The 22,892-nt window shown below is 41.2% G+C and overlaps 1 pseudogene; it reads left to right on the forward strand.

Moving 5' to 3' along the window:
* Window positions 1-3,702: 3,702 nt before the first annotated feature.
* On the forward strand, window positions 3,703-4,842 carry LOC112314529 (olfactory receptor 2D2-like; annotated as a pseudogene).
* The last annotated feature ends 18,050 nt before the right edge of the window (window positions 4,843-22,892 follow it).

Raw genomic sequence — 22,892 nt, forward strand, 5'->3', positions numbered from 1 at the left:
AGGGTGAGCCAAATGGTTCTGAGGTCCTTCAGAAGTCTGTCTTTGACAGAAAGGTTCAAGGACTTTTAAAAACCTGACAATGTATAACTCTGAAATTATGAGACTCCAAGTTCTGTTCCCAAAACCCATGCAGTCCAGCGCTTCCAGTTCTGTTCTCCAGATAGCCTAGAGGATGGCGTGCCTGGGTCGCACATGCCTCCACCCCCATTTCAGCCTTGGAGGCCCTCCTTGGAGGACCTTTAGCCACAGTCTCCCCTGGGCACCTGGAGAAGGGTGGGCCTAGGGGCCCTCTGCTCTGTCTCTGCAGCCCTGCTCCTGGCCCCTTTGCCTCCAAATCTAGGTGTAAATAAATAGGGTGGATGTCTATCCTGGAGGAGCAGTTCCAGGTTATTCCCCACCCCCCTCTTACAGCTGAGATCACAGTGGCCTAGCAGGGTAGGTAGCTTTCCCAAGGTCATGCAGCAAGCCAGTGCTCCAGTGAGCATGAGAGCCCGGCTCTTACAGGATGCTTAGGGGATGGCCAGAAAGTGAAGGCCTCATATGGACGTTAGGAATTCCGATCTCTTCTTGTTAATAACTGACCTTTCTGCCCTAGCTGGTGGCAGGCAGGGATGTAAACTGGGAGTCGTGGGCAACTTCACTCTGGTCTTGTGTCCATCTGGGCAGGGTCCCTTGTGAGGGAGCCCAGGTGCCCATTGTTGGGCCAGAGCCAGCAGGGAGCAGCCAGGGCCCTCAGAGCAGGCCAGGGCCCTTCTCTGCCAGAGATTTGCTTCCTCCTCTCACCAGCTCCAGTATTCTTTGGGTCCTTGTAGGGGTTTAGGAGGCAGAGAAGTGTCTGCATCTTATGTTCCCACCTGTGCTGGCTCAGGCAGAGGATGCCCTGCATGGCTTTTGGCATTTATTCACCGCCCACTTTGTTCTCTGGCATAAACTCGAAATGACCTAACCCAACTTCCCAACCACCCTGAAGAGCCCCATGTCCAGAAGAAGCACTGAACTTCAGAGAGGTGACGTCATTTGTGCAGCTTACACAACAAGAGGGGCAATGCTGCTCCTGGAGCTCAGGTGGACTTGACTCCAAATTCAGGGCCCTCTGCCTCGCATGCCACCTCAGGCTACCATGGCCTTGGTTTGCCAGCCTCAGAGGTCTACTGGCCTCTGGAATCTAGAAGTTGGGTTCTCTTTCCTCTCTTTTGTCTTTATGACCACACTCCCCCTCTGGGGGCTGCCCTGGTCCCACCCTGGAGTGAGTGAGTCATTCTAATCTGGATTACTGTTTGGTCTCCTACCTAGCTCCTCACACACACTAGTGAGAAGTTAGGCATTCACTCTCAGGTACCCTCCTATCCCAAACACTGCCTTAACCAGTAAACACGTTTGCATTAGACCACGGAAGCTGATGCCCAGGTGCAGCTCAGTGGAGGAGATGAACCTGGACAATAGCAGCTTCTCTTCTGGTCTCCCCTGGCCTCCCCAGGTCCACTGCATCCTCCTCCATCTCAGATTTTCCTGTGTCAGCTCTAGCCCAAGAAGCCAAAGCTGTATATTCCATCTTCAAAGTATCTTTTGGATCTTTCTTCCTCATTATAAAAGTAATTCATGTTTATTGTGGGAAATTAGGTAAATTCAGATAATACAAGGAAACAAATATCACTATAAATCTAATGACCAGAAATGACCACTGTTAAAATTTTGGTATATTTCTTTCCAATTTTTTGTCTATGCACATACATTTTCATACTATTAGAAGAGTTTCATGTCCTCCTTTTTAACATAGCAATCCATTGGCACATCTCCCCACACTGTGCAATAGTCTCCAAAATGTGATTGGAAGAGCTACAAGGTGTTCAATCATATCAATATATCATAATTAATTTAACTAGTCTCCTAAGATAGGACATCCATATTGCAATGAACATCCTTTATGAAATCTCTTTCCACATCTCTGATTTTTTTCCTATGCAAAACTCTTAAAAGTGAAATTCCATAACATCAAATTTTCCTAAAGAAAGATTATAGCAATTTATTTCTCACAGCAAGATATGAGAATTCCTCATTTACTATAAACTGGCCAATGGTTGGCATTATCATTTTAAAAGAACTTTTTCCAATTGTATACGTATAAAAGCTATTATTTTATTGATGATTTAACTTGCTATCTTTTTTTCATGAAAATCTTTTTTTAAATATATTTATTGATTATGCTATTACAGTTGTCCCAGTTCCCCCCCCTCACTCCACTCCATCCTGCCCACCCTCTCCCTCCCACATTCTCCCCCTATAGTTCATGTCCATGGGTCATACTTATAAGTTTTTTGGCTTCTACATTTCTTACACTATTCTTACCCTCCCCCTGTCTATTTTCCACCTATCATCTATGCTACTTATTCTCTGTACCTTCCCCCCCCCACTCCCCTATTAAATTGCTATCATTGACTATTATAAAGATTAATCCTTTTTGGGTTCTTGACCACTTGAATCTCCTCTTTGGTGAATGCGTTATTCATATCTCACTCTCTGTTGTCAGAGTTTTCTTTATGTTTTAGAAGAGATCTTTGTGTAGTAATGACATTAATCCTTGTCTTCCATGTAAATCACAAACATTAGTTTTATTAACTTAGAAAATATTTTCATTTGGTTACATGGCCAAAAACTTCATCTATTTCTCTGCTGTTTCTTCCTTTGTTTTTCTGCTCCTGTGGCAGGAAAAGATGTTGGCATTCACGTGGGGGAATGTGAGCAGCTTGGGCATGATGTGGACACAAGGAAGCTGAGCCAATGTTCTCTGCACAATCAAACAGATCAGCTGTCGCCAACTAGAGAGGGAAATGCCAGGGGAAAACTGTTGCAGAGATGATGTAGGAACTTGACACAATTAAATATTCACTTGTAAATGGTTCCTGTTCTGTGCTGCACAGTAAGTCATCACCCCTTCAGGATAAGTCCTACAACGGTGAACCTTGGGTGGGTGAGGTTTGGGCATAAAGGAGGGAGAGAAGAGAGCTGAGCCATGGAGGAGGCCAGCGCCCACATGAGGCAAGGCAGCAGGAGGACGGCAGTCAAGGACTCAATGAGAGCAGGGGTTTTAGAGCAAGGTGACCTGGCAGGGATGCACAAAGAACCTTGCAAAATAGTGGAGAAAGTATTGGACTTCTTATAGCCAATCAACGAGGAACCAAGTTCTTTATTTGCACATTAAAGGGAAAGGATTTCATCACCATGAAGCTGAAGGACTTACTCAGAAACATTCAGGTGATGTTTAAAAAGCCATTTTCTGTCCCACCCTAAAGTAAGCATTTACCCATATATTTTCTCATAGGATATTCTATAGCTTTATTTTTTTGTGTGTATTTAACTCTTTGACATGTTTACAATTTTTCTTAGCAGATAGTGTAAACTCACTTTTTTTACCCAGATTGTTTATAACCCTTCCTTGTTCCTGATTTACAATATAAGTAGTGAGCATTTTGATAAAAATGTGTTGAATGAATGACATAATTAATGAATACCAATGAAGCCTCAAATACCAGAAAAAATTAAATCATAAATATTAACTCTAACCCAAATAATAACCCTGGTCCTCTTCTTAAACCAAGTCTTAGCAACCTTTGTAGTCCCAAGAGAAAATAGAAATGGGGTGAATAATAGAGAGAAAATCAAGGCTCAGCCAGTAAAAGGAGTCAGAGACAGCCACAGGCCAGAATGGCTCACAGCATAAAGCACTTCGCTGACTTGATCTTCCCCATTTTTATCACTGTGACCCTCAATGAAATCCTGAACCAAGCCCTAGTACCACTCAAACTACTATGGGGACATATCTTGTGAGGTCATCTGCTGATCCAAACTTCCTGTTAGGAAATGTAAATGAGACGATGAGTGTGGAAATTCCTTGCACACCCTTGGCACAGACACTCAATAAATTCCGTATCCCCCAAACTCTCTAAACAGGCAGATCAGGAGCAGGAAGTCAACCAGTCCTCTATGACAGAGTTCATTCTCTTCGGCTTTGCCCCTGACCCCAGCAGCAGTCCTCTGTTCTTCACCTTCTTTCTAGGCTTTTACCTGTTGATCCTTGTGAGCAACAGTCTCCTTATCACCCTCAGCCACCAGGACTTGAGCCTCCACACGCCCACGTACTTTTTCATCAGCATTCTCTCCCTGCCGGATGTGTGCTACACGACCACTACATGCCCCAGATGCTCGTGCACATTCTCAGCAGGAAGAGGGCCATCTCTTTTGCTAGATATGTGGCCCAGATGCACATCTTCCTCCTCTCTGGGATCACCGAGTCCTGGCTTTTTTCCATCATGTCCATGGATGGGTACATGGCCATCTGCCACCCTCTCCAGTACAACGTCATAATGAGCCACTGGCTTTGGGACCTCATGGTGGACATCTGTGCAGCCTATGGTGTGTGATGGTCTGTGTTATACCTTCTTTGCCATGTGACTGCCCTACTGTGGCCCTAATGATATTGACCACTACTTTTGTGAGTTTCTTGCTGTCCTGAAGCTGGCCTGTGCAGACACATCCCTCGGTGACTGTATGGACTTTATTGTGGGCTTCAGTGTCATTGTGGTCCCACTCTCCCTAGTTGTCATTGTCTATGCCAACATCTTGGCCGCCATCATGAAGATCCGCTCAGCTCAGGGGCAGATCAAGGCCTTCTCTCCCTGTGCCTCTCACATCACTGTGGTCACTGTGTTTGCCATCCCCTGCATCATTAGGTACATGAGCCCTGGCCCTGATTCCTGGTCAAACAGTGGCAAGAAAATGGCCCTTTCTACATATAATACTGCCACAGCCTTTCTCAACCCTGTCATCTACAGTCTGAGGAACTAGGACTTTCCTCAAGTTGATGGGATGAGGCAGGGCCCCTTTAAGCTGAAGGCAAGGGAGCAAAGCAGGACACACACTCACCATGAGCACTCTCCCATGAGACCTGGAAGAGCTGGACTCCACCAGGCTAACATCACCCTGAACCAGGGGGAGGGCACAGGGTGCTCAGACATTGGCTGTGTCTATGGTGATGCAGTGTGAGAGGGAGGTGACTAAGTAGATGGAGCACAGTGGTCAAGAGCCTGGACTTTAGTGCCACGCAGACCAGGATGAGACACTTGGTTTCACCAATGACTAGATATGTGAATTTTTGGAAGTCATTTAATTACTCTAAAGTTTGTACCTCTTCTTTACAGGGAAGTGGAAATGCTTAAATGAGATAAAAGGTGAAATGTGCTTAGTACAGAAATGGACATGTAGTAATCTTTCAACAAATATTTGTTTTGATTTCTTAAATGTATGGCTCAGGGATGAACTATCAACCAATAATCAGCTATGATTCTCCTGATCTGTGGAAGTGAGTAGAGTCCTAGACATTAAATTTTAAAAGGGGGAGGGAGGAAGAAGTAAAAATCCAAAGACCTCAAAGTAGGGAAACTTAGCGTGAGAAAGAGATTTGAGAAGGAGGAAATGAGCCTGTATCTACCCAGCTACAAACTGCGCCAGTTAAAGCATCTGAGGTCAACTGAAATTATCTTAGAAAGGGAAAAAATACTATTCATTACCACTTGTTTCATTCATTTACATTTTTATTTCCCTTTTCCTCTTGTTTCAAGTAAAATCCATTTTGGAAAACTACAGCCTGTCTTGGGTGACCTCAAGGAGGAGGGACTCTGTCCACTTAAGAGTAAGGAAAATTAGAGAGGGGAGTGGGCATGTTGTTACCCCCAGATGCAAACTTTAGCTTGGAGGGACCTTTCCTGACACTGTGCTTATTCCTCATAGAACGTTCACAAATGTAAAAAGTTTTCTTCCAGGCCTCACCAATCTGCAGGGTCATATTACTGTATTTCCATATTTACTGGCTTTTTATTTGACTTTGCTGGCTGTTGCAGGCTCTCCAGCATCCAACAAAGCAATCTCCAAGACTTTCTGGGACATTTCCCATAAGCTAACATGCAGCCCCCTCAGGTTCTTCTTTCCAGTCCCCTTGCTGATGCACATGGCTATGAAACCTCCTTGCACAGAAATAGTACGCTGTGCTGGCCAGAACTATTTAACATGAAGGCCTGGGTCCTCCATGAGAGCCCATGGCTACAGGTGCACAATGTCCTCGAAGACACTGTTCTACCCCTCTGTCGGTAGGTGTTGTATAAATAATGGAGCCAAAGTAAAAAGCAGCTAAGGAAACAGGGTATATAATTTCATCATGCTTACAGACATTTGAATAATATCATTAACATAGAAAGAGCTCTCATGAATTGGAAAGAAAAACATAAACATCCCAGAATAATGGGAGCAGATAGGAACAGTTCACAAAACAAGTCCAAATTATCAGTAAGCATATGGGAAATCCCACCACAGTAGGAACCACAGAAATGAAAAGTAAAACACCAATGGAGATATCCTTTTTTACCTTTGAAACTGGCTAGTTTTTAAATAATGAAATCAGGGGTGACCAGAAGACAATAAAACATGGACTTTCACACATTTCTGGTGAGAGTATAAATTGATCTTTTTTTTTGCAAGAGAATCTGGCTTTATGTATCGAGAACCTTAACTACTTGGCCTAATACTTTCAGCTTTAGGACATTTTAAGGAATAGATGTCAGAAGTGTAGGAAGTAATACAACAATTTTCATTGTGTTACTTATGATAGGGGAAAATTGGAACCAATTAAAAACACTTCTATAATAGTGAATGACTTAAATATATTACTTAAACACAATACAGCGGTGGGCAAAAGTATGTTTACAGTTGTAATCCAAATAAATAATACAATAATTAATCAATAATAATACAAGAATAAAATGTTTCATGTGCTCACGATATTTAATGTATTTAAATTAAAAAGGCTTGAGTTTATACTGCAGATCTGCTAAGAAGGTGGTACAGTGTTGCAGTATTGGCTAAATCATTGTTTGCAAACCAGAGTACCTAGGAATCACCTGTAGAATTTCTTCAAATGCAAATTCTGACTCCATAGGTGAAGGGTGGCAAGACTGCATTTCTCAACTTGGATGGTGCTGGTGATGCAATCCCACAGGCCACTGCTTGATTAGCAAGAGTCTAAATCACAAGGGAAAATCTGTGCATGAACCAGTGCCCCTGTGCGGCGTCCTGGTTTCACGCCCTTGTGTTATCCCCTTCCCTAGAGTTTGGGCTGGACCTAATACTGCACTTCTCAAAATCACAATACCCCAAAAGTGAGGGGCATTTACTTTCTATATCCAGTTACAAAAGACACTGCTTTTGTATTGTTCCCCACCTCTCTCTTACTCTTGCTCGCTCTCATGGGAGCACAATGCCCCATGGTGTGCTGTGCTAGGGGGCGGCCCCCATGGAAGGAACTGATGGATGCTCTGTACAATAGTCATGAAGGAAATGAGACCCTCAGTCCAACAGCCTCCCAGGTACTGAATCTCAGCAACAATCAAGTGTGCTCGGAAGCAGTCCTTTCCCAGTCAAGCCTTACATGATCTGTACCTTCACTGCAGTCTTGTGAGAGCCCTAATCCAGAGGACCCAACTCATAATCTTGATCCAAAGAAACTGAAAAAACTATACGTGTGTGTGTGTGTGTGTGTGTGTATAAATAAAGGTATTTCAGTGAGACCACTTGGATAGCTTGATAGCTTGATGGGTACTCTGGAAGTTTAAACACACAGTTATTAAATATCTGACTCAAGCCAGGAAACAACTATTATTTGTAAATAAACCATACTCCATGAAGAGTCAAAGTCATGTGTTTCCATGGACCAGAGGCCGGTGATACATCAAAGAGAGAGAGAGAGAGAGGAAGAGACACACAGAGAGGGAGATATAAAATAAAAAAGAAGAAAAGAAGAGAGAAGGGAGGAAGGAAGGAAGGAGGGAAGGAAGGAAGGAAGGAAACCAGGAAACAAACTACCATGCTAGGATACTATACTCAAAGAATGAATACATTCTGAAGAAAAAAAGGTTTGCTGTCAAAATGAAACAAAAAACAGATAATAATCAAAAGACTCAGTAAAAGAAATATTAAAGAACCTCTTTAGGCTGAAGAAAACTGATCCCTGAAGTATGCAACTGAAAAAAAAAATGAACACCAGAAATAGTAAGTATTGGGTAAATATGATAAAACATTATTTGTTTAAAGCAATTAAAATAACAATATTATGTGGAGCTTTAAATATACACATAGATGTAGAATAAGTGACAAAAATAGCCCAAAGAGGAGGAGGAAATGGACTTAAACTACTGAAAATTTTTGCATTGTTTGGGAAATGGTAACATCGGTGGGACCATAATAAGTCAAAGATGCATATTTTAGTCTCTAGGTCAGGTGTTAGCACACTTTTCTGTAAGTGGTCACCCAATAAATATTTCAAGTTTTGCAAGCAATATACAATCTATGTAGCATATTTCTATTTGGTTTTTTTTTAACCTTTTAAAAATGTAGGGTTTACTAGTCCCTGTTCTGGAATATCAAAGGAATAATAAAAAATGGTAAAACTCAAAACATAACACAGAATATAAAGGGAGTAATTAAAAGTTCTCAGTTAATGCCCCCACACAGCCAAAAAGAGGCAGGAAAAGTAGAATAAAGAAACCAAGAACACGTGGGACAAACAGAAAACAAGTAGTAAGATGATAGATTCAAACCTAATTGCAACACTAACTACATTAAATGTAAATGTGCTAAGCAAGCCCATTAAAAGACAGAGATTATCAGACGAGAATACTCGTAATAATGAGAGAATCCCGCACATAAAGGCATCATCTTCAAATACCATAGAAGAACAGGGAGCACAATTCCCAGTCAACTTAGTCTTTCTTGCCCTTTACCTTGTCTCTCTTACTACAAGCCTGGCAGTGACTGAAGCCAAGGGAACTGGGATGAGGATCTGCCTGACAAACTAAGGGATGAAGAAACATAAGTATATAACTATTAAAGACAAAAGAATCTTGATTTATATTTTTCCTTTTAAAAATTTAGCTAACCTATAAATCAAGGATTGAATGTGCATGTTTACTTTCCTTTGTTATTAATGTACAAATCAATACTAATAAAGAAAAGCTATTTTTGTAAAAAGTAAACACCTTATACATCCTTCTTTTTTTTTTTTTTTATTGTTATGCAATTACAGTTGTATGCCTTTTCTCCCCATCCCTCTACCCCACCCCAGGTGAACCCACCTCCCTCCCCCCTCTCCACCCTCCCCCTTGGTTTTGTCCATGTGTCCTTTATAGTAGTTCCTGTAATACCCTCTTCCCACTATCCCCGCCCCCACCCCCCACCCCCGCCCCCACCCCCCACCCCCGCCCTGGCTATTGTTAGATTGTTCTTAACTTCAATGTCTCTGGTTATATTTTGTTTGCTTTTTTCTTCTATTGCTTATGTTCCAGTTAAAGGTGAGATCATATGGTACTTGTCCCTCACTTCCTGGCTTATTTCACTTAGCATAATGCTCTCCAGTTTCATCCATGCTGTTGCAAAGGGTATAAGCTCCTTCTTTCTCTCTGCTGCGTAGAATTCCATTGTGTAAATATACCATAGTTTTTGGATCCACTCGTTTGCTGATGGGCACTTCGGTTGCTTCCAGTACTTGGCTATTGTAAATTGTGCTGCTATGAACATTGGGGTGCACAGATTCTTTTGGATTGGTGTTTCAGTGTTCTTAGGGTATAATCCCAGCAGCGGAATTACTGGGTCAAAGGGCAGTTCCATTTTTAGTTTTCTGAGGAAATTCCATATTGTTTTCCACAGTGGCCTCACCAGTCTGCATTCCCACCAACAGTGCACGAGGGTTCCCTTTTCTCCACATCCTCTCCAACATTTGTTTGTGGATTTGTTTATGTTGGCCATTCGGACTGGTGTGAGATGATACCTCATTGTGGTTTTAATTTGCATCTCTCTGATGGCTAGTGATGCTGAGCATCTTTTCATATGTCTCTGGGCCCTCTGTATGTCTTCCTTGGAGAAGTGTCTGTTCAAGTCCTTTGCCCATTTTTTAATTGGGTTGTTACATCCTTCTTTTTATTGACAGCTAGCTACAGCAGCCTCCAGAGTTATGGAAGGCACCGACAGGAAGTGAGAGTGAAGCTGGTCTATGAAGAAGAGTGGGTAGATGCTAACTACAGGGGAAGCACAGACAAGGATAAGCCACACAGAGGGAGCATCGTGGGTGAAGTCATGAAGCATGAGCTAAGCCAGAGAGGGATGGGAAATGGGGCTGGAGAGGACTTTGCTTTGTTTGCCACTATTTCTCCAGTGTCAATCATTGTGCCTGGCACATGGTAGGGACTCAATATCGATTAAATTATTAAAGCAGGCATGCTTGTCTTAGACTCTATCCTAGAAACTATGTTGGCAGGACAAGGAGAGGTGATTGACATCTGTCCTCCCCAGTGAGGCAAACACATTTGTAACATAGAACTCACACCTATGATCTATGTCTTAGAGGGTATCAGGTGGACAAGTTGTGGTACGTAGGAAGATATATTGCAACATGGTAAAGAAATAAATCTGCCCCTGCTTGTGTGGTGCAGTGGATTGAGCCCCAGCCTGCGAACTGGAAGGTCACCAGTTCAATTCCCAGTCAAGGCCTATGCCTGGCTTGTGGACCAGGTCCCCAGGAGGGGGCACGTGAGAGGCAACCAATCTATGTTTCTCTCCCTCTCTTGCTCCCTCCCTTGCCCTCTCTCTAAAAATAAATAAATAAATTTTTTTAAAAAATCTAAGCTACTGGTGGCATCTTTCTCTGCACAAATTTAAGCTAGGGAGGATGCCGAGATCTGTCTACAGAAGTATCCAAAGAGCCGTGTTAAAGAAGATGAGTAAGAAGTGATCCACAGAGCCTCAAATTTAGAAGTGTAAATTTGACCAGGGCGACAAGCTTCAGATTGACTAGAGAAAGTGTCCTGATGCTCAGAGCTGTCCGTAGACAGAGAGGACTGTCCTGAGAAGCAATGTGCTCCCAGTGCTATGTGTTCCAGGCTGAATCTAGCTGACTATGTATGTCAGGGATGCATTGGGATCAACCTGGACTTAGGGAGAAGTAAAGTAGGAGGGCTGCTGAGGTCGTTCCACCTGGAAGAGCTAAGGACTTTTTTTTTAATCTTCTTTGTCCTCTTTCTTATCTACCTTTACTTGCTCCCGAGGCTTAATGCCTAGAGCATTGCAGCAACGTCTCACTAGGGACTTCCATCCTCCAGTCCCACACACTCACTCAGTCCGACAGCATTTGCTAGGAACAGTTAAGGTAGCACTTCCCCTGTAATCTGTCTATTCAAGTATCCATAACATGGTGCAGAACGTATCGGGGAAAGAGCAGCAGTGTTTAGGGGAAGAAGCAGAGGAAGTGAAAGCGAAGGATGGGTGAGCAGGCTCCAAAAACACACTCAGCCCCACCATCCCTGGTGGCTAGCAGGGAGCATCACTAGACTGCAAGTGTCTTGGTGGAATGCGTCTACCTTGCTCTCTGCTCGTCAATCACAGATCCTTAGAGCAACTCCCAATTTCAGGGTGGTCTCCCAAACCCCTGCCTCCCCTGAGATCTCCTTGCAACCCCTCTCTCCTCTCCCATATCCTAATACTGCCCTATCAAACTTTCCCACCTTCCATCTGCCACCCCTTGTCTTGCCTGCTTCCAAGGGTTCCCCTGATTAGGAAGGGGACATGGGAGAGCCCAGCTGCCTCAGCCTGTCCAACAAAAGCCCCTCTTCCTTTCTGTATCTTCACTAGTGACTGACCAACTGAAGGCTAGATGCCTTGAGGGAGATGTGCATACTAAGCCAGATAAAGACAGAGAGGGAAATAAGGGCGTTAGACAGAGATAAGTAAGCAAAAAAGCAAGTCAGAGAGAGAGACAGGGAAGAAGTGAACAGAGAATCAAAGGACAGAGCAAGAAGCACAGGCATGAAGAGGCACACAAATGTGAGGATTTGCAGACAGAAGAGAGAGACAGGGCCGGCAGGAGGGCCCTCTGCCTCCATTCCTGCTACTCTTTACCTGCTGCTGGGCTCTGTGTGAGGGCCAGGAGTCTAAGCAGCTCTCCTTTGAAACTCTGAGCTTTTAGGGGCTCTGATTCCCAGGAGGACAAATTCAATGACTTTCTAATTAGCTCCCTGTGCCTTTGAATTCCCTAAGGTCTAAACATCAAGCCTGAACTTCAACACTTAGTACTAAAGATTGCGTGCACCCAGACCCCCTGAGCACCCAGCCCAAACACCAGCCACTCCCCAAACGCCCTTCTTGCTCTGGTCAGGCCAGTCTTCTGCTTGTCCATGTCCTCCCATGCTTCTCCACATTTCCTCTGGATTAGTGTCAGACTGCATGGGTGGGTCCCTGCTTTCACACAGGTATCAGCCCTGTGACTTTGTGCAAGTTTCAAAAACCTGTCTGGGCCTCTAGGCCTTTTGATAGTAAAATAAAACCTGCTTAATAGGGTCTTAGTGACGATAAAATAAAGTTAATAAATATAAAGCTTTTAGGACTGTGCCTGGCTTATAGTAAGCGATCTGTAAAGTTATTAACCTCCCAAATTTTGCACCATCTATGCACCCCACCTGCAGATCCTCTTCCCTCATATCTCCAAGTGCCCCCTAAATTTCAGGTTCATCTTCCTCAAGAAAGCATACATAAACACTTTGACCCCTTCTGTCCTTCTGCTACCCTCACTCTCCGTCACTCTTCTTGGGATTCCTGGGTGACCTGTGAGGGATCCAAGCAGCTCAACCCTCTGAGGGATCCAGCTGCAGTCTCCAGCCTAATGCAACTAAATGACTTCTGTCCCCGAACACACACCAGCTCCCCTGGGCACCTCCACTTTCTGTGTTCCAGTGCACGTTTCACATCTCTTCCCTGGGCCAAGTCTTAAAGAAAATTTAGAGCCAAGAGGAAAATTTTTCCTGTAAATAAGCTCTTACAAACCAATGTCTTTAGGACCTTCAGTGAGGTTTGCACCAAATGCAAGGGCTTGGAAGGGGTAGGTTGTAGCTAAGTTTGCCCAAAAGATTGACATTTACATTAGGTTTCCAGCATGCAATCAGATATTCTATATGCAAAGGAATGAGAATCTTAGACTCAGACTAACAAAGTCTGGGTAATGTCAAAGTACACAGCATGTTTGGGGAACAGAAAATACTTTGGTGGATTGATCTGAGAGTGTACCTGTGAGCTGGAATTAGGAGAGAAGTTGAAGCAGGAAGCAGTGCTAGGTTAAAAACAAGGGTCTTAAACCAGGATAAGAATCTAGCACTCTACCCTGGGCAATGTGGAGGATCATTTAGTGTAGGGAAATAAAATGGTTTGAATTTCTGAATATCGCTTTGATGGCTGGGATGTGGGAGGAACTGGATAAAAGATCCTAATAATAATGATACCAGGAAAAACATAACCCAAAACTGGGGGGATGTGGAGAAGAGGGACTACTACTGGAATCTAATGAATGGAAGCCAGACATGATATAAAGCATCCAACAATATACAGTACTTTTCCCAATAATGAGTTTTCCAGCCCACAGTGTAAAAACTACGGGGGTTGAAAAAGCCAGAACTGTAGGAACATGAGTTCAGATATAGCCACCTACCTACATACTGGGAAATGGGTCTGGTTTGGTTTTCTGTGGCATTCTAGCATAGAAAGGGACCTCCCTGTGGGGTCAGAGTCCCAAGTTTGTCTTCATTTCATCATCTGCTATTTGGAACAGGCTCACTCTACCTGAGAGGCAGCATTTGTATTTGTGAATGAATAAATATTGGCTTAAAGAGGTTTCTCTTATCAGCCTTACCCGAGTGCCTACTATCTGAAGATCAAAAGAACCAGGCATGACTCCTACTCTCAAGGGATTCATATATGTCATGCAACATGCTTAGTCACTATAGTTTAAATATAGCATTTAATGGCCATAAAATTCAAAGTGCTTAAGAAACAACTAAAGAACTCAAAAAAGAGATTCAAGAATTCATTAAATACATGATGTGACAACATCAAGAAATCCGATACGAGCTGGTACAACTCTGAAAAAAAACGAAACAGAAAAATAAAATGACCCAAACTGAGGCCATATTGCATATAGCCAAACATCAGCCAGACATTGCTAAAACCACATCTAGGAGCAAGGAAGTTGAAACAAGAAAAGTAAATAATTAAAATGAAAGTTAACAAAGAATTTGAAAGGATTTTAGAGAAATGGTAAATATATAATAAAAACCAACATATGCAGTTTGTGTCTTTGAAGACTATATTAAGTATATGTAACAAAAATTAAAATTAAATATGTAATGCAAAAAATTTTAAAAGAAAAATAAGCTTTGAATTTACAAATTGAAAGTTGACAAATATGACATGCTTGTAAAAACTGATGTAGAAGATCAACAAAGAAGCATATACTGGTAAACATATTATGCTTCAATGATAAATAAAATCTCCTATAAGGTAAAAATGTCAGACTGGCCTGAGGCTTTTTCATAACATCACTTCATGGCAGAAGACAGGGAGCAGCGGAATAATCCTTACCCAAAGCCCTCAAATGGGAATAAAAGAGTGTAACCCAAGAACATTATATCTTGCCAAACTTTTTTCTTATACATAGGTAACAAAATTTTTTATATGCAAGCGTTCAGGATCCTTTGTTGAAAAAAGCAACTGAAGCATGAACTCTGGCCAGTTAGGAGATAAGTGGAGGAACTATGAATGTAAGCGATGAATTGATTAAAATAAGGCTAGTATTTAATCTGTAGTATTAGCATTAAGGTGTTGTAGAGATTCCCTGGAAGACCCCACTTGCATGGTTATCTTTATTTGACCTGACTTGCACCTTGCCCTTTACAAAAAGCCTTTTCTCCAAGGATATATATTAAAAACAATTAAAAGCAATTGATAAACTTCATAACTTCCTGAGGTAGTGCACAATAATTAAGACAAGCAATAAGACAGTGCAAAAGCTTAAAAGAAAAAGCTGTAGAATGGTATGTCTATTGAGACTTTGAAAAACTCTGGCATTTGTGTAGGGCTGTGTGTACACATGCTCTGGAAAGACCTGAAAATGTCCTAAGCGTCCACCTTAGACTGACCTTGAGGTCCTGAACAACCAGGAAGTAAGAGCTGCGGCAGAGCAGCCAACTGTCTGCGGAGTTGGAGGCATGACCCACATCCACACAGAGTCCCGCAGCAAAGACTGGGACATTTTTTGGTTCCGAGAGTTTAAGGACATCTCTGTTTAATCACGTCTGGACACCAGGTTAACTGAGTGGAGATGCCAGCAGCCCATGACATATGACAACAGTACAGATTTTACAGAGTTAACTCAGAAAAGCAACAAAACAAATGGTAACAAACCTGTGGGAGCAACAAGGATCTGATTTTAAGAGCTGCCACATTACATTACGTCCAGTTTGCAACTAAGAAAAACGTGACATATAAACAAAGTGCAGCCTGTACACGGCGAAAATGATATCGACAGAAACGGCCCCGGGAGGAGGCCTAGATCTTGAGCTTATTAAATAAGGATTTTAAATCAACTATTTTAAATATGGTCAAAGAACTAAGAGAAACCACGCCAAAATAGTAAAGTATAAAAACAATGTATCACCAAACATAAAATGTCAATAGAGAGACAAATTGTAAAAAGAACCAAATAAAAATTCTGGAGTTGAAAAGTACAAAAACGAAAATAAAAACATTCACTAAAGGAGTTCAATAGCATATCTGAGCAGACAAAAGAAAAAACTAGCCACCCTGAAGATAGGTCAACCAAGATTATACAATCTGAGGAACAGAAAGAAAAAAAATGAAGAGAAATGAACAAAGCCCCAGAAATCTATGGAACAGCACAAGTTTACCAACATTTACTTAATGAGAATCCTAGAAGTGTCAGAAAGAGGCAGAAATGTTTGAAAAAATAATGGTCCAAAACTTCCCAAGTTTGATGTAAAGCATTATTCCACACATCTTAGAAGTTTAATGAACCCCAGACAGGATAAACTTAGACTCATCATAATCACACTGTCAAAAACCAAAGGCATAATCTTTGAGTTAGGAAGAGAGTAGTGATTCATCACATACAAAGGACACTCAGTAACAGCTGTCATCAAAACCGCAGAGGCCAGAAGCCGTGGGATGATAAATTCAAGATGCTAAGAGAAAAAGAGTTTCAACCAAGACTTCTATGTCAAATAAAACTACCCTTTGAAAATGATGAAGAAAGTAAGGCATTCCTAAATACAGAAAAACTGAGAGAATTCATTGTTAGCAGACCTACCCTACAAGAAATACCACAGAGAGTCCATCAGGCTGAAATAGACATTAGGCAGTAAATCGAACTGCATGAAGTAATAAAGAACACTGGTAGAGATCATTACATAGGTAAATATAAAAGCCAGTGTATGTGTTTTTGTCAACAGTTTTTCTCCTAACTGATTTGGAGACATGAAATAATAATTACAAATTGTATTGATGGACACACAATGGAGATGAAATTAAAACGAACAAGAAGAGCACAAATGTGTAAGGTGGGAATGAAGGTATATAGGAGCAAAGTTTTCATTTACTATCAGAATTATGCTGCAGTAGATTAGATTATTATAAGTTAAGACATTAATTGTAATCCTCAGGGGAACTACTAAGAAAATAACTAAAAAACTACCATAAAAAACAAGATAATTATGTTGGTAAACTGGAAAATGTCTGTTTAACACAAAAGAAGGCAGTAATGAAGGAGTAGAACAAGAAATCCATAATCTCTATAGAAAACAAATAACAAAATGGCAGACATAGATTCTACATTAAAATATTGCAAACTCTATATCTGACAGGGAATTAATATCCAAAATTGATAAGGAATGCATACATCACAACAGCAAAAGCAAACAAATAACCCAATCAAAAAGTGGGTAAAGGGTCTGAATAGACATTTTTTCAAAGAAGACATACAGATGGCCAACAGTTTGGTTCCCCAGCATCACTAATGACCAGGGAAATGAAAGTCAAAACCATAATGAAATTTCACCTCCCACCTTTTGGGATGGCTGTAATCAAAAAGACAAGCGATGACAAGTATTGACCAGGACATGAAGAGAAGAGGACACTGGCGCACTGTTGGTGGGGATATAAACTGACGTCTCCACTAAGAAAAACAGTATGGAGGTTTCCCAAATATTTAAAAAATAGAAACACCATATGATGCAACAATTTCACTTCTGAGTGTATACCCATAGGAAATGAAAACAGGATATTGAAAAGATGCCTGTGTTCTCATGCTCAGTGCAGCATTATTCACGATAGCCAAGACATGGGAAATACCCAAACGCCCAACAACGCCTGAGTGGTTAAACAGCGTGTGGTATATGTACAGTGCGATATTATCCAGCCGTGAGAAATACGGCTGGATATACCTTGAGGATATGCCTTGAGAGCATTAAGTGAAATAAGACACGTACTTATATGTGGGATCTAAAAAACAAAAAGAAAAATTTTCAAAATCATAGCAGCAGAGAATAGAAAAGTGGTTGCCGCTGTTGGGGAGTAGGGGAAGTAAGGAGAAGCTGGTAAAAGGCTACAAATTTATAGCTAATAGATGCAGAAGGTCTGAGGAGCTTGTAAAACATGATAACCATAGTTGACAAGACAATATTGTAGAATTGAAATTTGCTAAGACATTACAACTTAAATGTTGTTATCAAAAAAAAAGAAAAAAAGATAAAATATGTGAGTTGATGGATGTGTTAATTAACTAGTTGGGGGAATCCTTCCACAATGCATATGTATATCAAATGACCATGATATACACTTTAAATATCCTATAATTTTAGATGTCAATTATACCTCAATAAAGTGGAAAAAAATTAAAAGTACAATATATATACCTTTTGACCTAATAATTAAAATGTCATTTATGTCATTTTAATAATAATAAAAAGTCATTTATATCATTATTATATTATGATATCATATTCCTTCCTTAGGAAAAAAAGAACAAAATTATATTTCTGTATGTTCATATGTATGCAAAGTTAAGCATTTTAAAATACCTGCAAGCAGACTTAACTTCTGGTGTGGGGACTGGTATGGAAGAGATCAGAGGGGAGTTTTACTTACACATACTGTTAGAATGTTTATAATGAGTGTGTTAATGTTTACTTGATATTAGAGAAAAAGTTAAAGAAATTACAAAAGTAGCAATGAAAGCACTTTAGGGGTTCTGATGTAACCAGGCTACCACCTTCACCTGTAAGGCTCCTAATAGCTCTTATCTTTAGTCACTGGCTGCGGTCAAGGCTAGATCAAGGTGGAAAAAGACTTCTCAGGCAGTGCATGCCACCTGAATTCAGGGCCTGCCTTGACATTGTGTACATGGCTTTCCGAGAGCAATCACAGGCCCCAGACTTTGAGCTACCTTGAGAATTCCCCATAAGCTGTGCGTCAGCTTGACACTTCCCAGGAGGATATAAGTACTATCAATTATGCAGAGAACTACACTTTTCTTACCCCAATTAAACTAGGTATAATATCTTGAGAACTTTTCCTCCCCCTCCCCCCGCTGTGAGTTTCCGAGTTTACTCCCCAGTTACTGGGAGCCACTCCTGGGTCCCTCTGCTCCAGAAGTCCTCCTCCCTGGCTGTGGCCCAATTAAGCCACAGTTGAGTTGCTCTGAAGTGAGAAGTCCTGGGAGGCTTGTTAATTTCAGCGCTTAAGAATACGGAAGGAACATCATTAAGAACTTCAGCTTATTACTCGGCTGGGCCAATATCAGCAGCTGAGCAGGAAGATCAGCAGTGACTCAGTGTCCCTCAGAGGCACCTGAAGAAACTTGTTTTTTTACCTAATTTTATCCCGAGTGTGTACACTTAGCTACTAAGCACATACCCAAAGCACTGTTACATTCACCACCGCCATCACCCTGTTATTTCATCATAATCTCATCACAACGGTGGTGTTCTCCTCATCTCTGTCCATCATCACCACCCCCAAAATATTCCTCTTCTTTTTTTTAAAGATTTTATTTATTTATTTGTAGGTAGAGGGGGAGGGAGGAAGAAAGAGAGGGGGAGAAAGAGAGGGAGAGGAACATCAATGTGTGTTTGCCTCTCATGAGTCCCCCACCGGAGACCTGGCCTGAAACCCAGGCATGAGCTCTGACTGGGAATCGAACCAGCGACCCTTTGGTTCACTGTTCAATCCACTGAGCCACACCGGCCACGGCATCACCCCCAAAATCTCATCCTTCCCCTATTGCATTATCATTCTCAGTATTCCCACCACCTAAGTCATCATCTCAACATCATCATCTCCATCATCACTGCAAAGTTATTCATGCCTTTCACCATGAAGGTTAATATCCACTACAGAGTTTTTGTAGATGCTCTTTATCAGGTTAAGAAGTGCTTTCAGTTCCTGCAAAGGCTGAGAGTTTTCATGAGAAGTGGATGTTTGATTTTGTCAGTGCTTTTTCTGAACCTATTGAGATGATCATATGGTTTTTAGTTGGTAATACGATGAATTACAGTGATTGGTTTTTCTAATGTCCAATCAACCTTGCCTCCCCTACAGTAATCCCCACTTGGTCATGATGTATTATACTTTTATTATATTGTTGGCTTTGGTTTGCTAAAATTTTGTTTGGAGTTCCTGCATCTATATTCATAAGGAACATTGATCTATACTTTTATTTTCTTGTAATGTATTTGTCTGGTTTTGATATCAGGGTAGTGATTGCCTCATAGATCAAGTGGGGAAATATTCTCTTCTCTTCATTATTTTGAACAAATTTGTGTAAAATTTACTTCTGGCCAAGATAGAGGCATAGGTAGACACACTGCCACCTTGCACAACAAAAAGGACAACAATTTAAAAACAAAAAATCACAACTGACAGAAAATCAAACTGTATGGAAGTCCAACAAGCAAGGAGTTAAAGAAGAAACACTCATCCAGACCAGTAGGAGGGGTGGAGATGGGCAGCTGGGGGAAGAGGACTTGTGGCAAGGCAGCGGCTGGTGGACCCAGTGAGGCGGCGGCTGGTGGAGCATGCAGATAAACCGGGAGGAACAACTGGGGAGCGAGACAGACCTCACAACCCAGGGCTCCAGCTCGGGGAAATAAAGCCTCAAACCACTGATTGAAAACACCAGTGGCGATTGAGGCGGCAGCAGGAGAAACTCCCAGCCTCAGAGGAGAGTTCGTTGCACAGACCCACAGAGTCCTGGAATGTACACAAACCCACCCACCCTGGAATTAGCACCAGAAGGGCCCAGTTTGCTTGTGGGTAGTGGGTGAAGTGACTGAAATCTGGCAGAGAGCAGAGCAAGCACAATTGTTCCCTCTCGGACCCCTTCCCCACATATAGCGTCACAGTGCAGCAACGTGGGCAGCAACGTGGGTTACCCCGCCCGGTGAACACCTAAGGCTCCACCCCTTACTATGTAACAGGCGTGTTGAGACAAAACAAAAAAAATGGCCCAAATGAAAGAACAGATCAAAGCTCCAGATAAAATACAACTAAAATGCAACAAAGAGATAGCCAACCTATCAGATGCACAGTTCAAAACACTGGTAATCAGGATGCTCACAGAATTGGTTGAATTTGGCCACAAAATAGATGAAGAATGAAGGCTATGCTAAGTGAAATAAAAGAAAATGTACAGGGAACCAATAGTGATGGGAAGGGAACTGGGACTCAGATCAATGGTGTGGACCAGAAGGAAGAAAGAAACAACCAACCAGAAAAGAATGAAGAAACAAGAATTCAAAAAAATGAGGAGAGGCTTAGGAACCTCTAGGACATCTTTAAACATCCCAACATCTGAATTATAGGGGTACCAGAAGGAGAAGAGGAAGAGCAAGAAATTGAAAACTTATTGGAACAAATAATGAAGGAGAACTTCCCCAATTGGCAAAGGAAATAGTCTTCCAGGAAGTCCAGGAAGCTCAGAGAGTCCCAAAGAAGCTGCACCCAAGGAGGAACACACCAAGGCACATCATAATTACATTATCCAAGATTAAAAATAAGGAGAGAATCTTAGAAGCAGCAAGAAAAAAGAAGATAGTTACCTACAAAGGAGTTCCCATAAGACTGTCAGCTGATTTCTCCAAAGAGACCTTACAGGCAAGAAGGGGCTGGAAAGAAGTATTCCAAGTCATGAAAGGCAAGGACCTACATCCAAGATTACTCTACCCAGCAAAGCTTTCATTTAGAATGGAAGGGCAGATAAAGTGCTTCTTAGATAAGGTCAAGTTCAAGGAGTGCATCATCACCAAGCCCTTATTATATGAAATGTTAAAAGGATTTATCTAAGAAAAAGAAGATAAAAAATATGAACAGTAAAAATGACAGCAAACTCACAGTTATTAACAAACACACCTAAAACAAAAACAAAAGCAAACAAAGCAAACAACTAGAACAGGAACAGAACCACAGAAATGGAGATCACATGGAGGGTTATCAGCAGGGGAGTGGAAGGGGGAGAGGCAGGGAAAGGTACAGAGAATAAGCAGCGTAAATGGTAGGTAGAAAATAGACAGGGGGAGGGTAAGAATAGTGTAGGAAATGTAGAAGCCAAAGAACTTATAAGTATGACCCATGGACATGAACTAAAGGGGAGAATGTGGGAGGGAGGGGGTGTGCAAGGCAGAGGGGAGTGAAGGGGGAAAATGGGACAACTGTAATAGCATAATCAATAAAATATATTTTTGAAAAAAGAAGAAAAAGGTGGGTACAGAGCAAAGTTCTCAGGTACCTGGCCTTTTAAAGAGGAAGTATTCGTATATGAATCAAGTTGGATACCAAATGGAAAGTGCAATGTAATCTCATTTTGTGTGTGTGTGTGTATATATATCTATATATATATATATGATTATCCTACTGAATGATGGAATCATAGAGAATATTTTTTTCATTTCTGATTTTTTATGATGAATATGTATTACTTATGTATCTAAAAACAATAAAATCATTATTTTAAAAACAAAAAAAAATTGTGTAAAATTTGTATTATTTCCTCCTTAATTATTTGGTATTCACAAGGATTCACAAGTGAACATGGCTGGGCTGAAGCTTTCTTTGTGTCACTGTTTTTAAGTAAAAATTCAATTTGTGTTTAACAATTAAAGGGCTTTGAATATGGTTCTTCCTGAGTGAGCACTGATTTTCCATGAACCATTAATTTTTTTTACTGTTTTCTGCTTCATTGATTTCCACTCTATGATTTCATTTCTTCTAAACAAAAGAAATCTTTGAGTTTTATCTGCTTTTCTTTTTCTAGTTTCTTAAGGTGGAAGTGGAGATAACTTATCTCAAACCTTCCTTATTTTCTAATATATGTATTTGATGTTACTTCTCACAAATGATGTATATTTTATTTTTATTTTAATTCAGTTGAAAATACTTTTTAATTTTCTATGTTGATTTCTTCTTTGACCCACGGTTATTTAGAAGTATGTTAATTCAGTTTCCAGATGTTTATAGATCTAGAAATTTTAGTTACTGATTCTTAATTTAATTCTGGTCAGAGAATATACTCTGTATGACTTGAACTCTTCAATTTATAGTTGGTTTGTAGCCTAGAATACAGACTATACTGTTCAAATGTTTTCTATGGCCTTGAAAGAAACGTTTATTCTACTGTTGTTGGAGTGTTCTGCAAATGGCAATTAGGTCAAGTTGTTTGATGATGTCGCTGAAGTCTGTAATCCCCCTGTGGATTTTCTATTTGTTTAGTTGATTATTGAGAGAGGAATATTGATATCTGACTATAATTGTGGATTGGTCTATTTCTCCTTAGAGATCTATCAGTTGTTGCTTGGTGTATTTTGAAGATCCTATTTGCCGAGAGGGCTTTCCTGGGCCCCTCTCAGAGTGACCTTACCACTAGCCCACCCATCCCTACCCAAGGCCAACAACTACGGGAGGAGCTG

This window comes from Desmodus rotundus, chromosome 3, assembly GCF_022682495.2.
Source record: "Desmodus rotundus isolate HL8 chromosome 3, HLdesRot8A.1, whole genome shotgun sequence".
Taxonomy (NCBI): domain Eukaryota; kingdom Metazoa; phylum Chordata; class Mammalia; order Chiroptera; family Phyllostomidae; genus Desmodus; species Desmodus rotundus.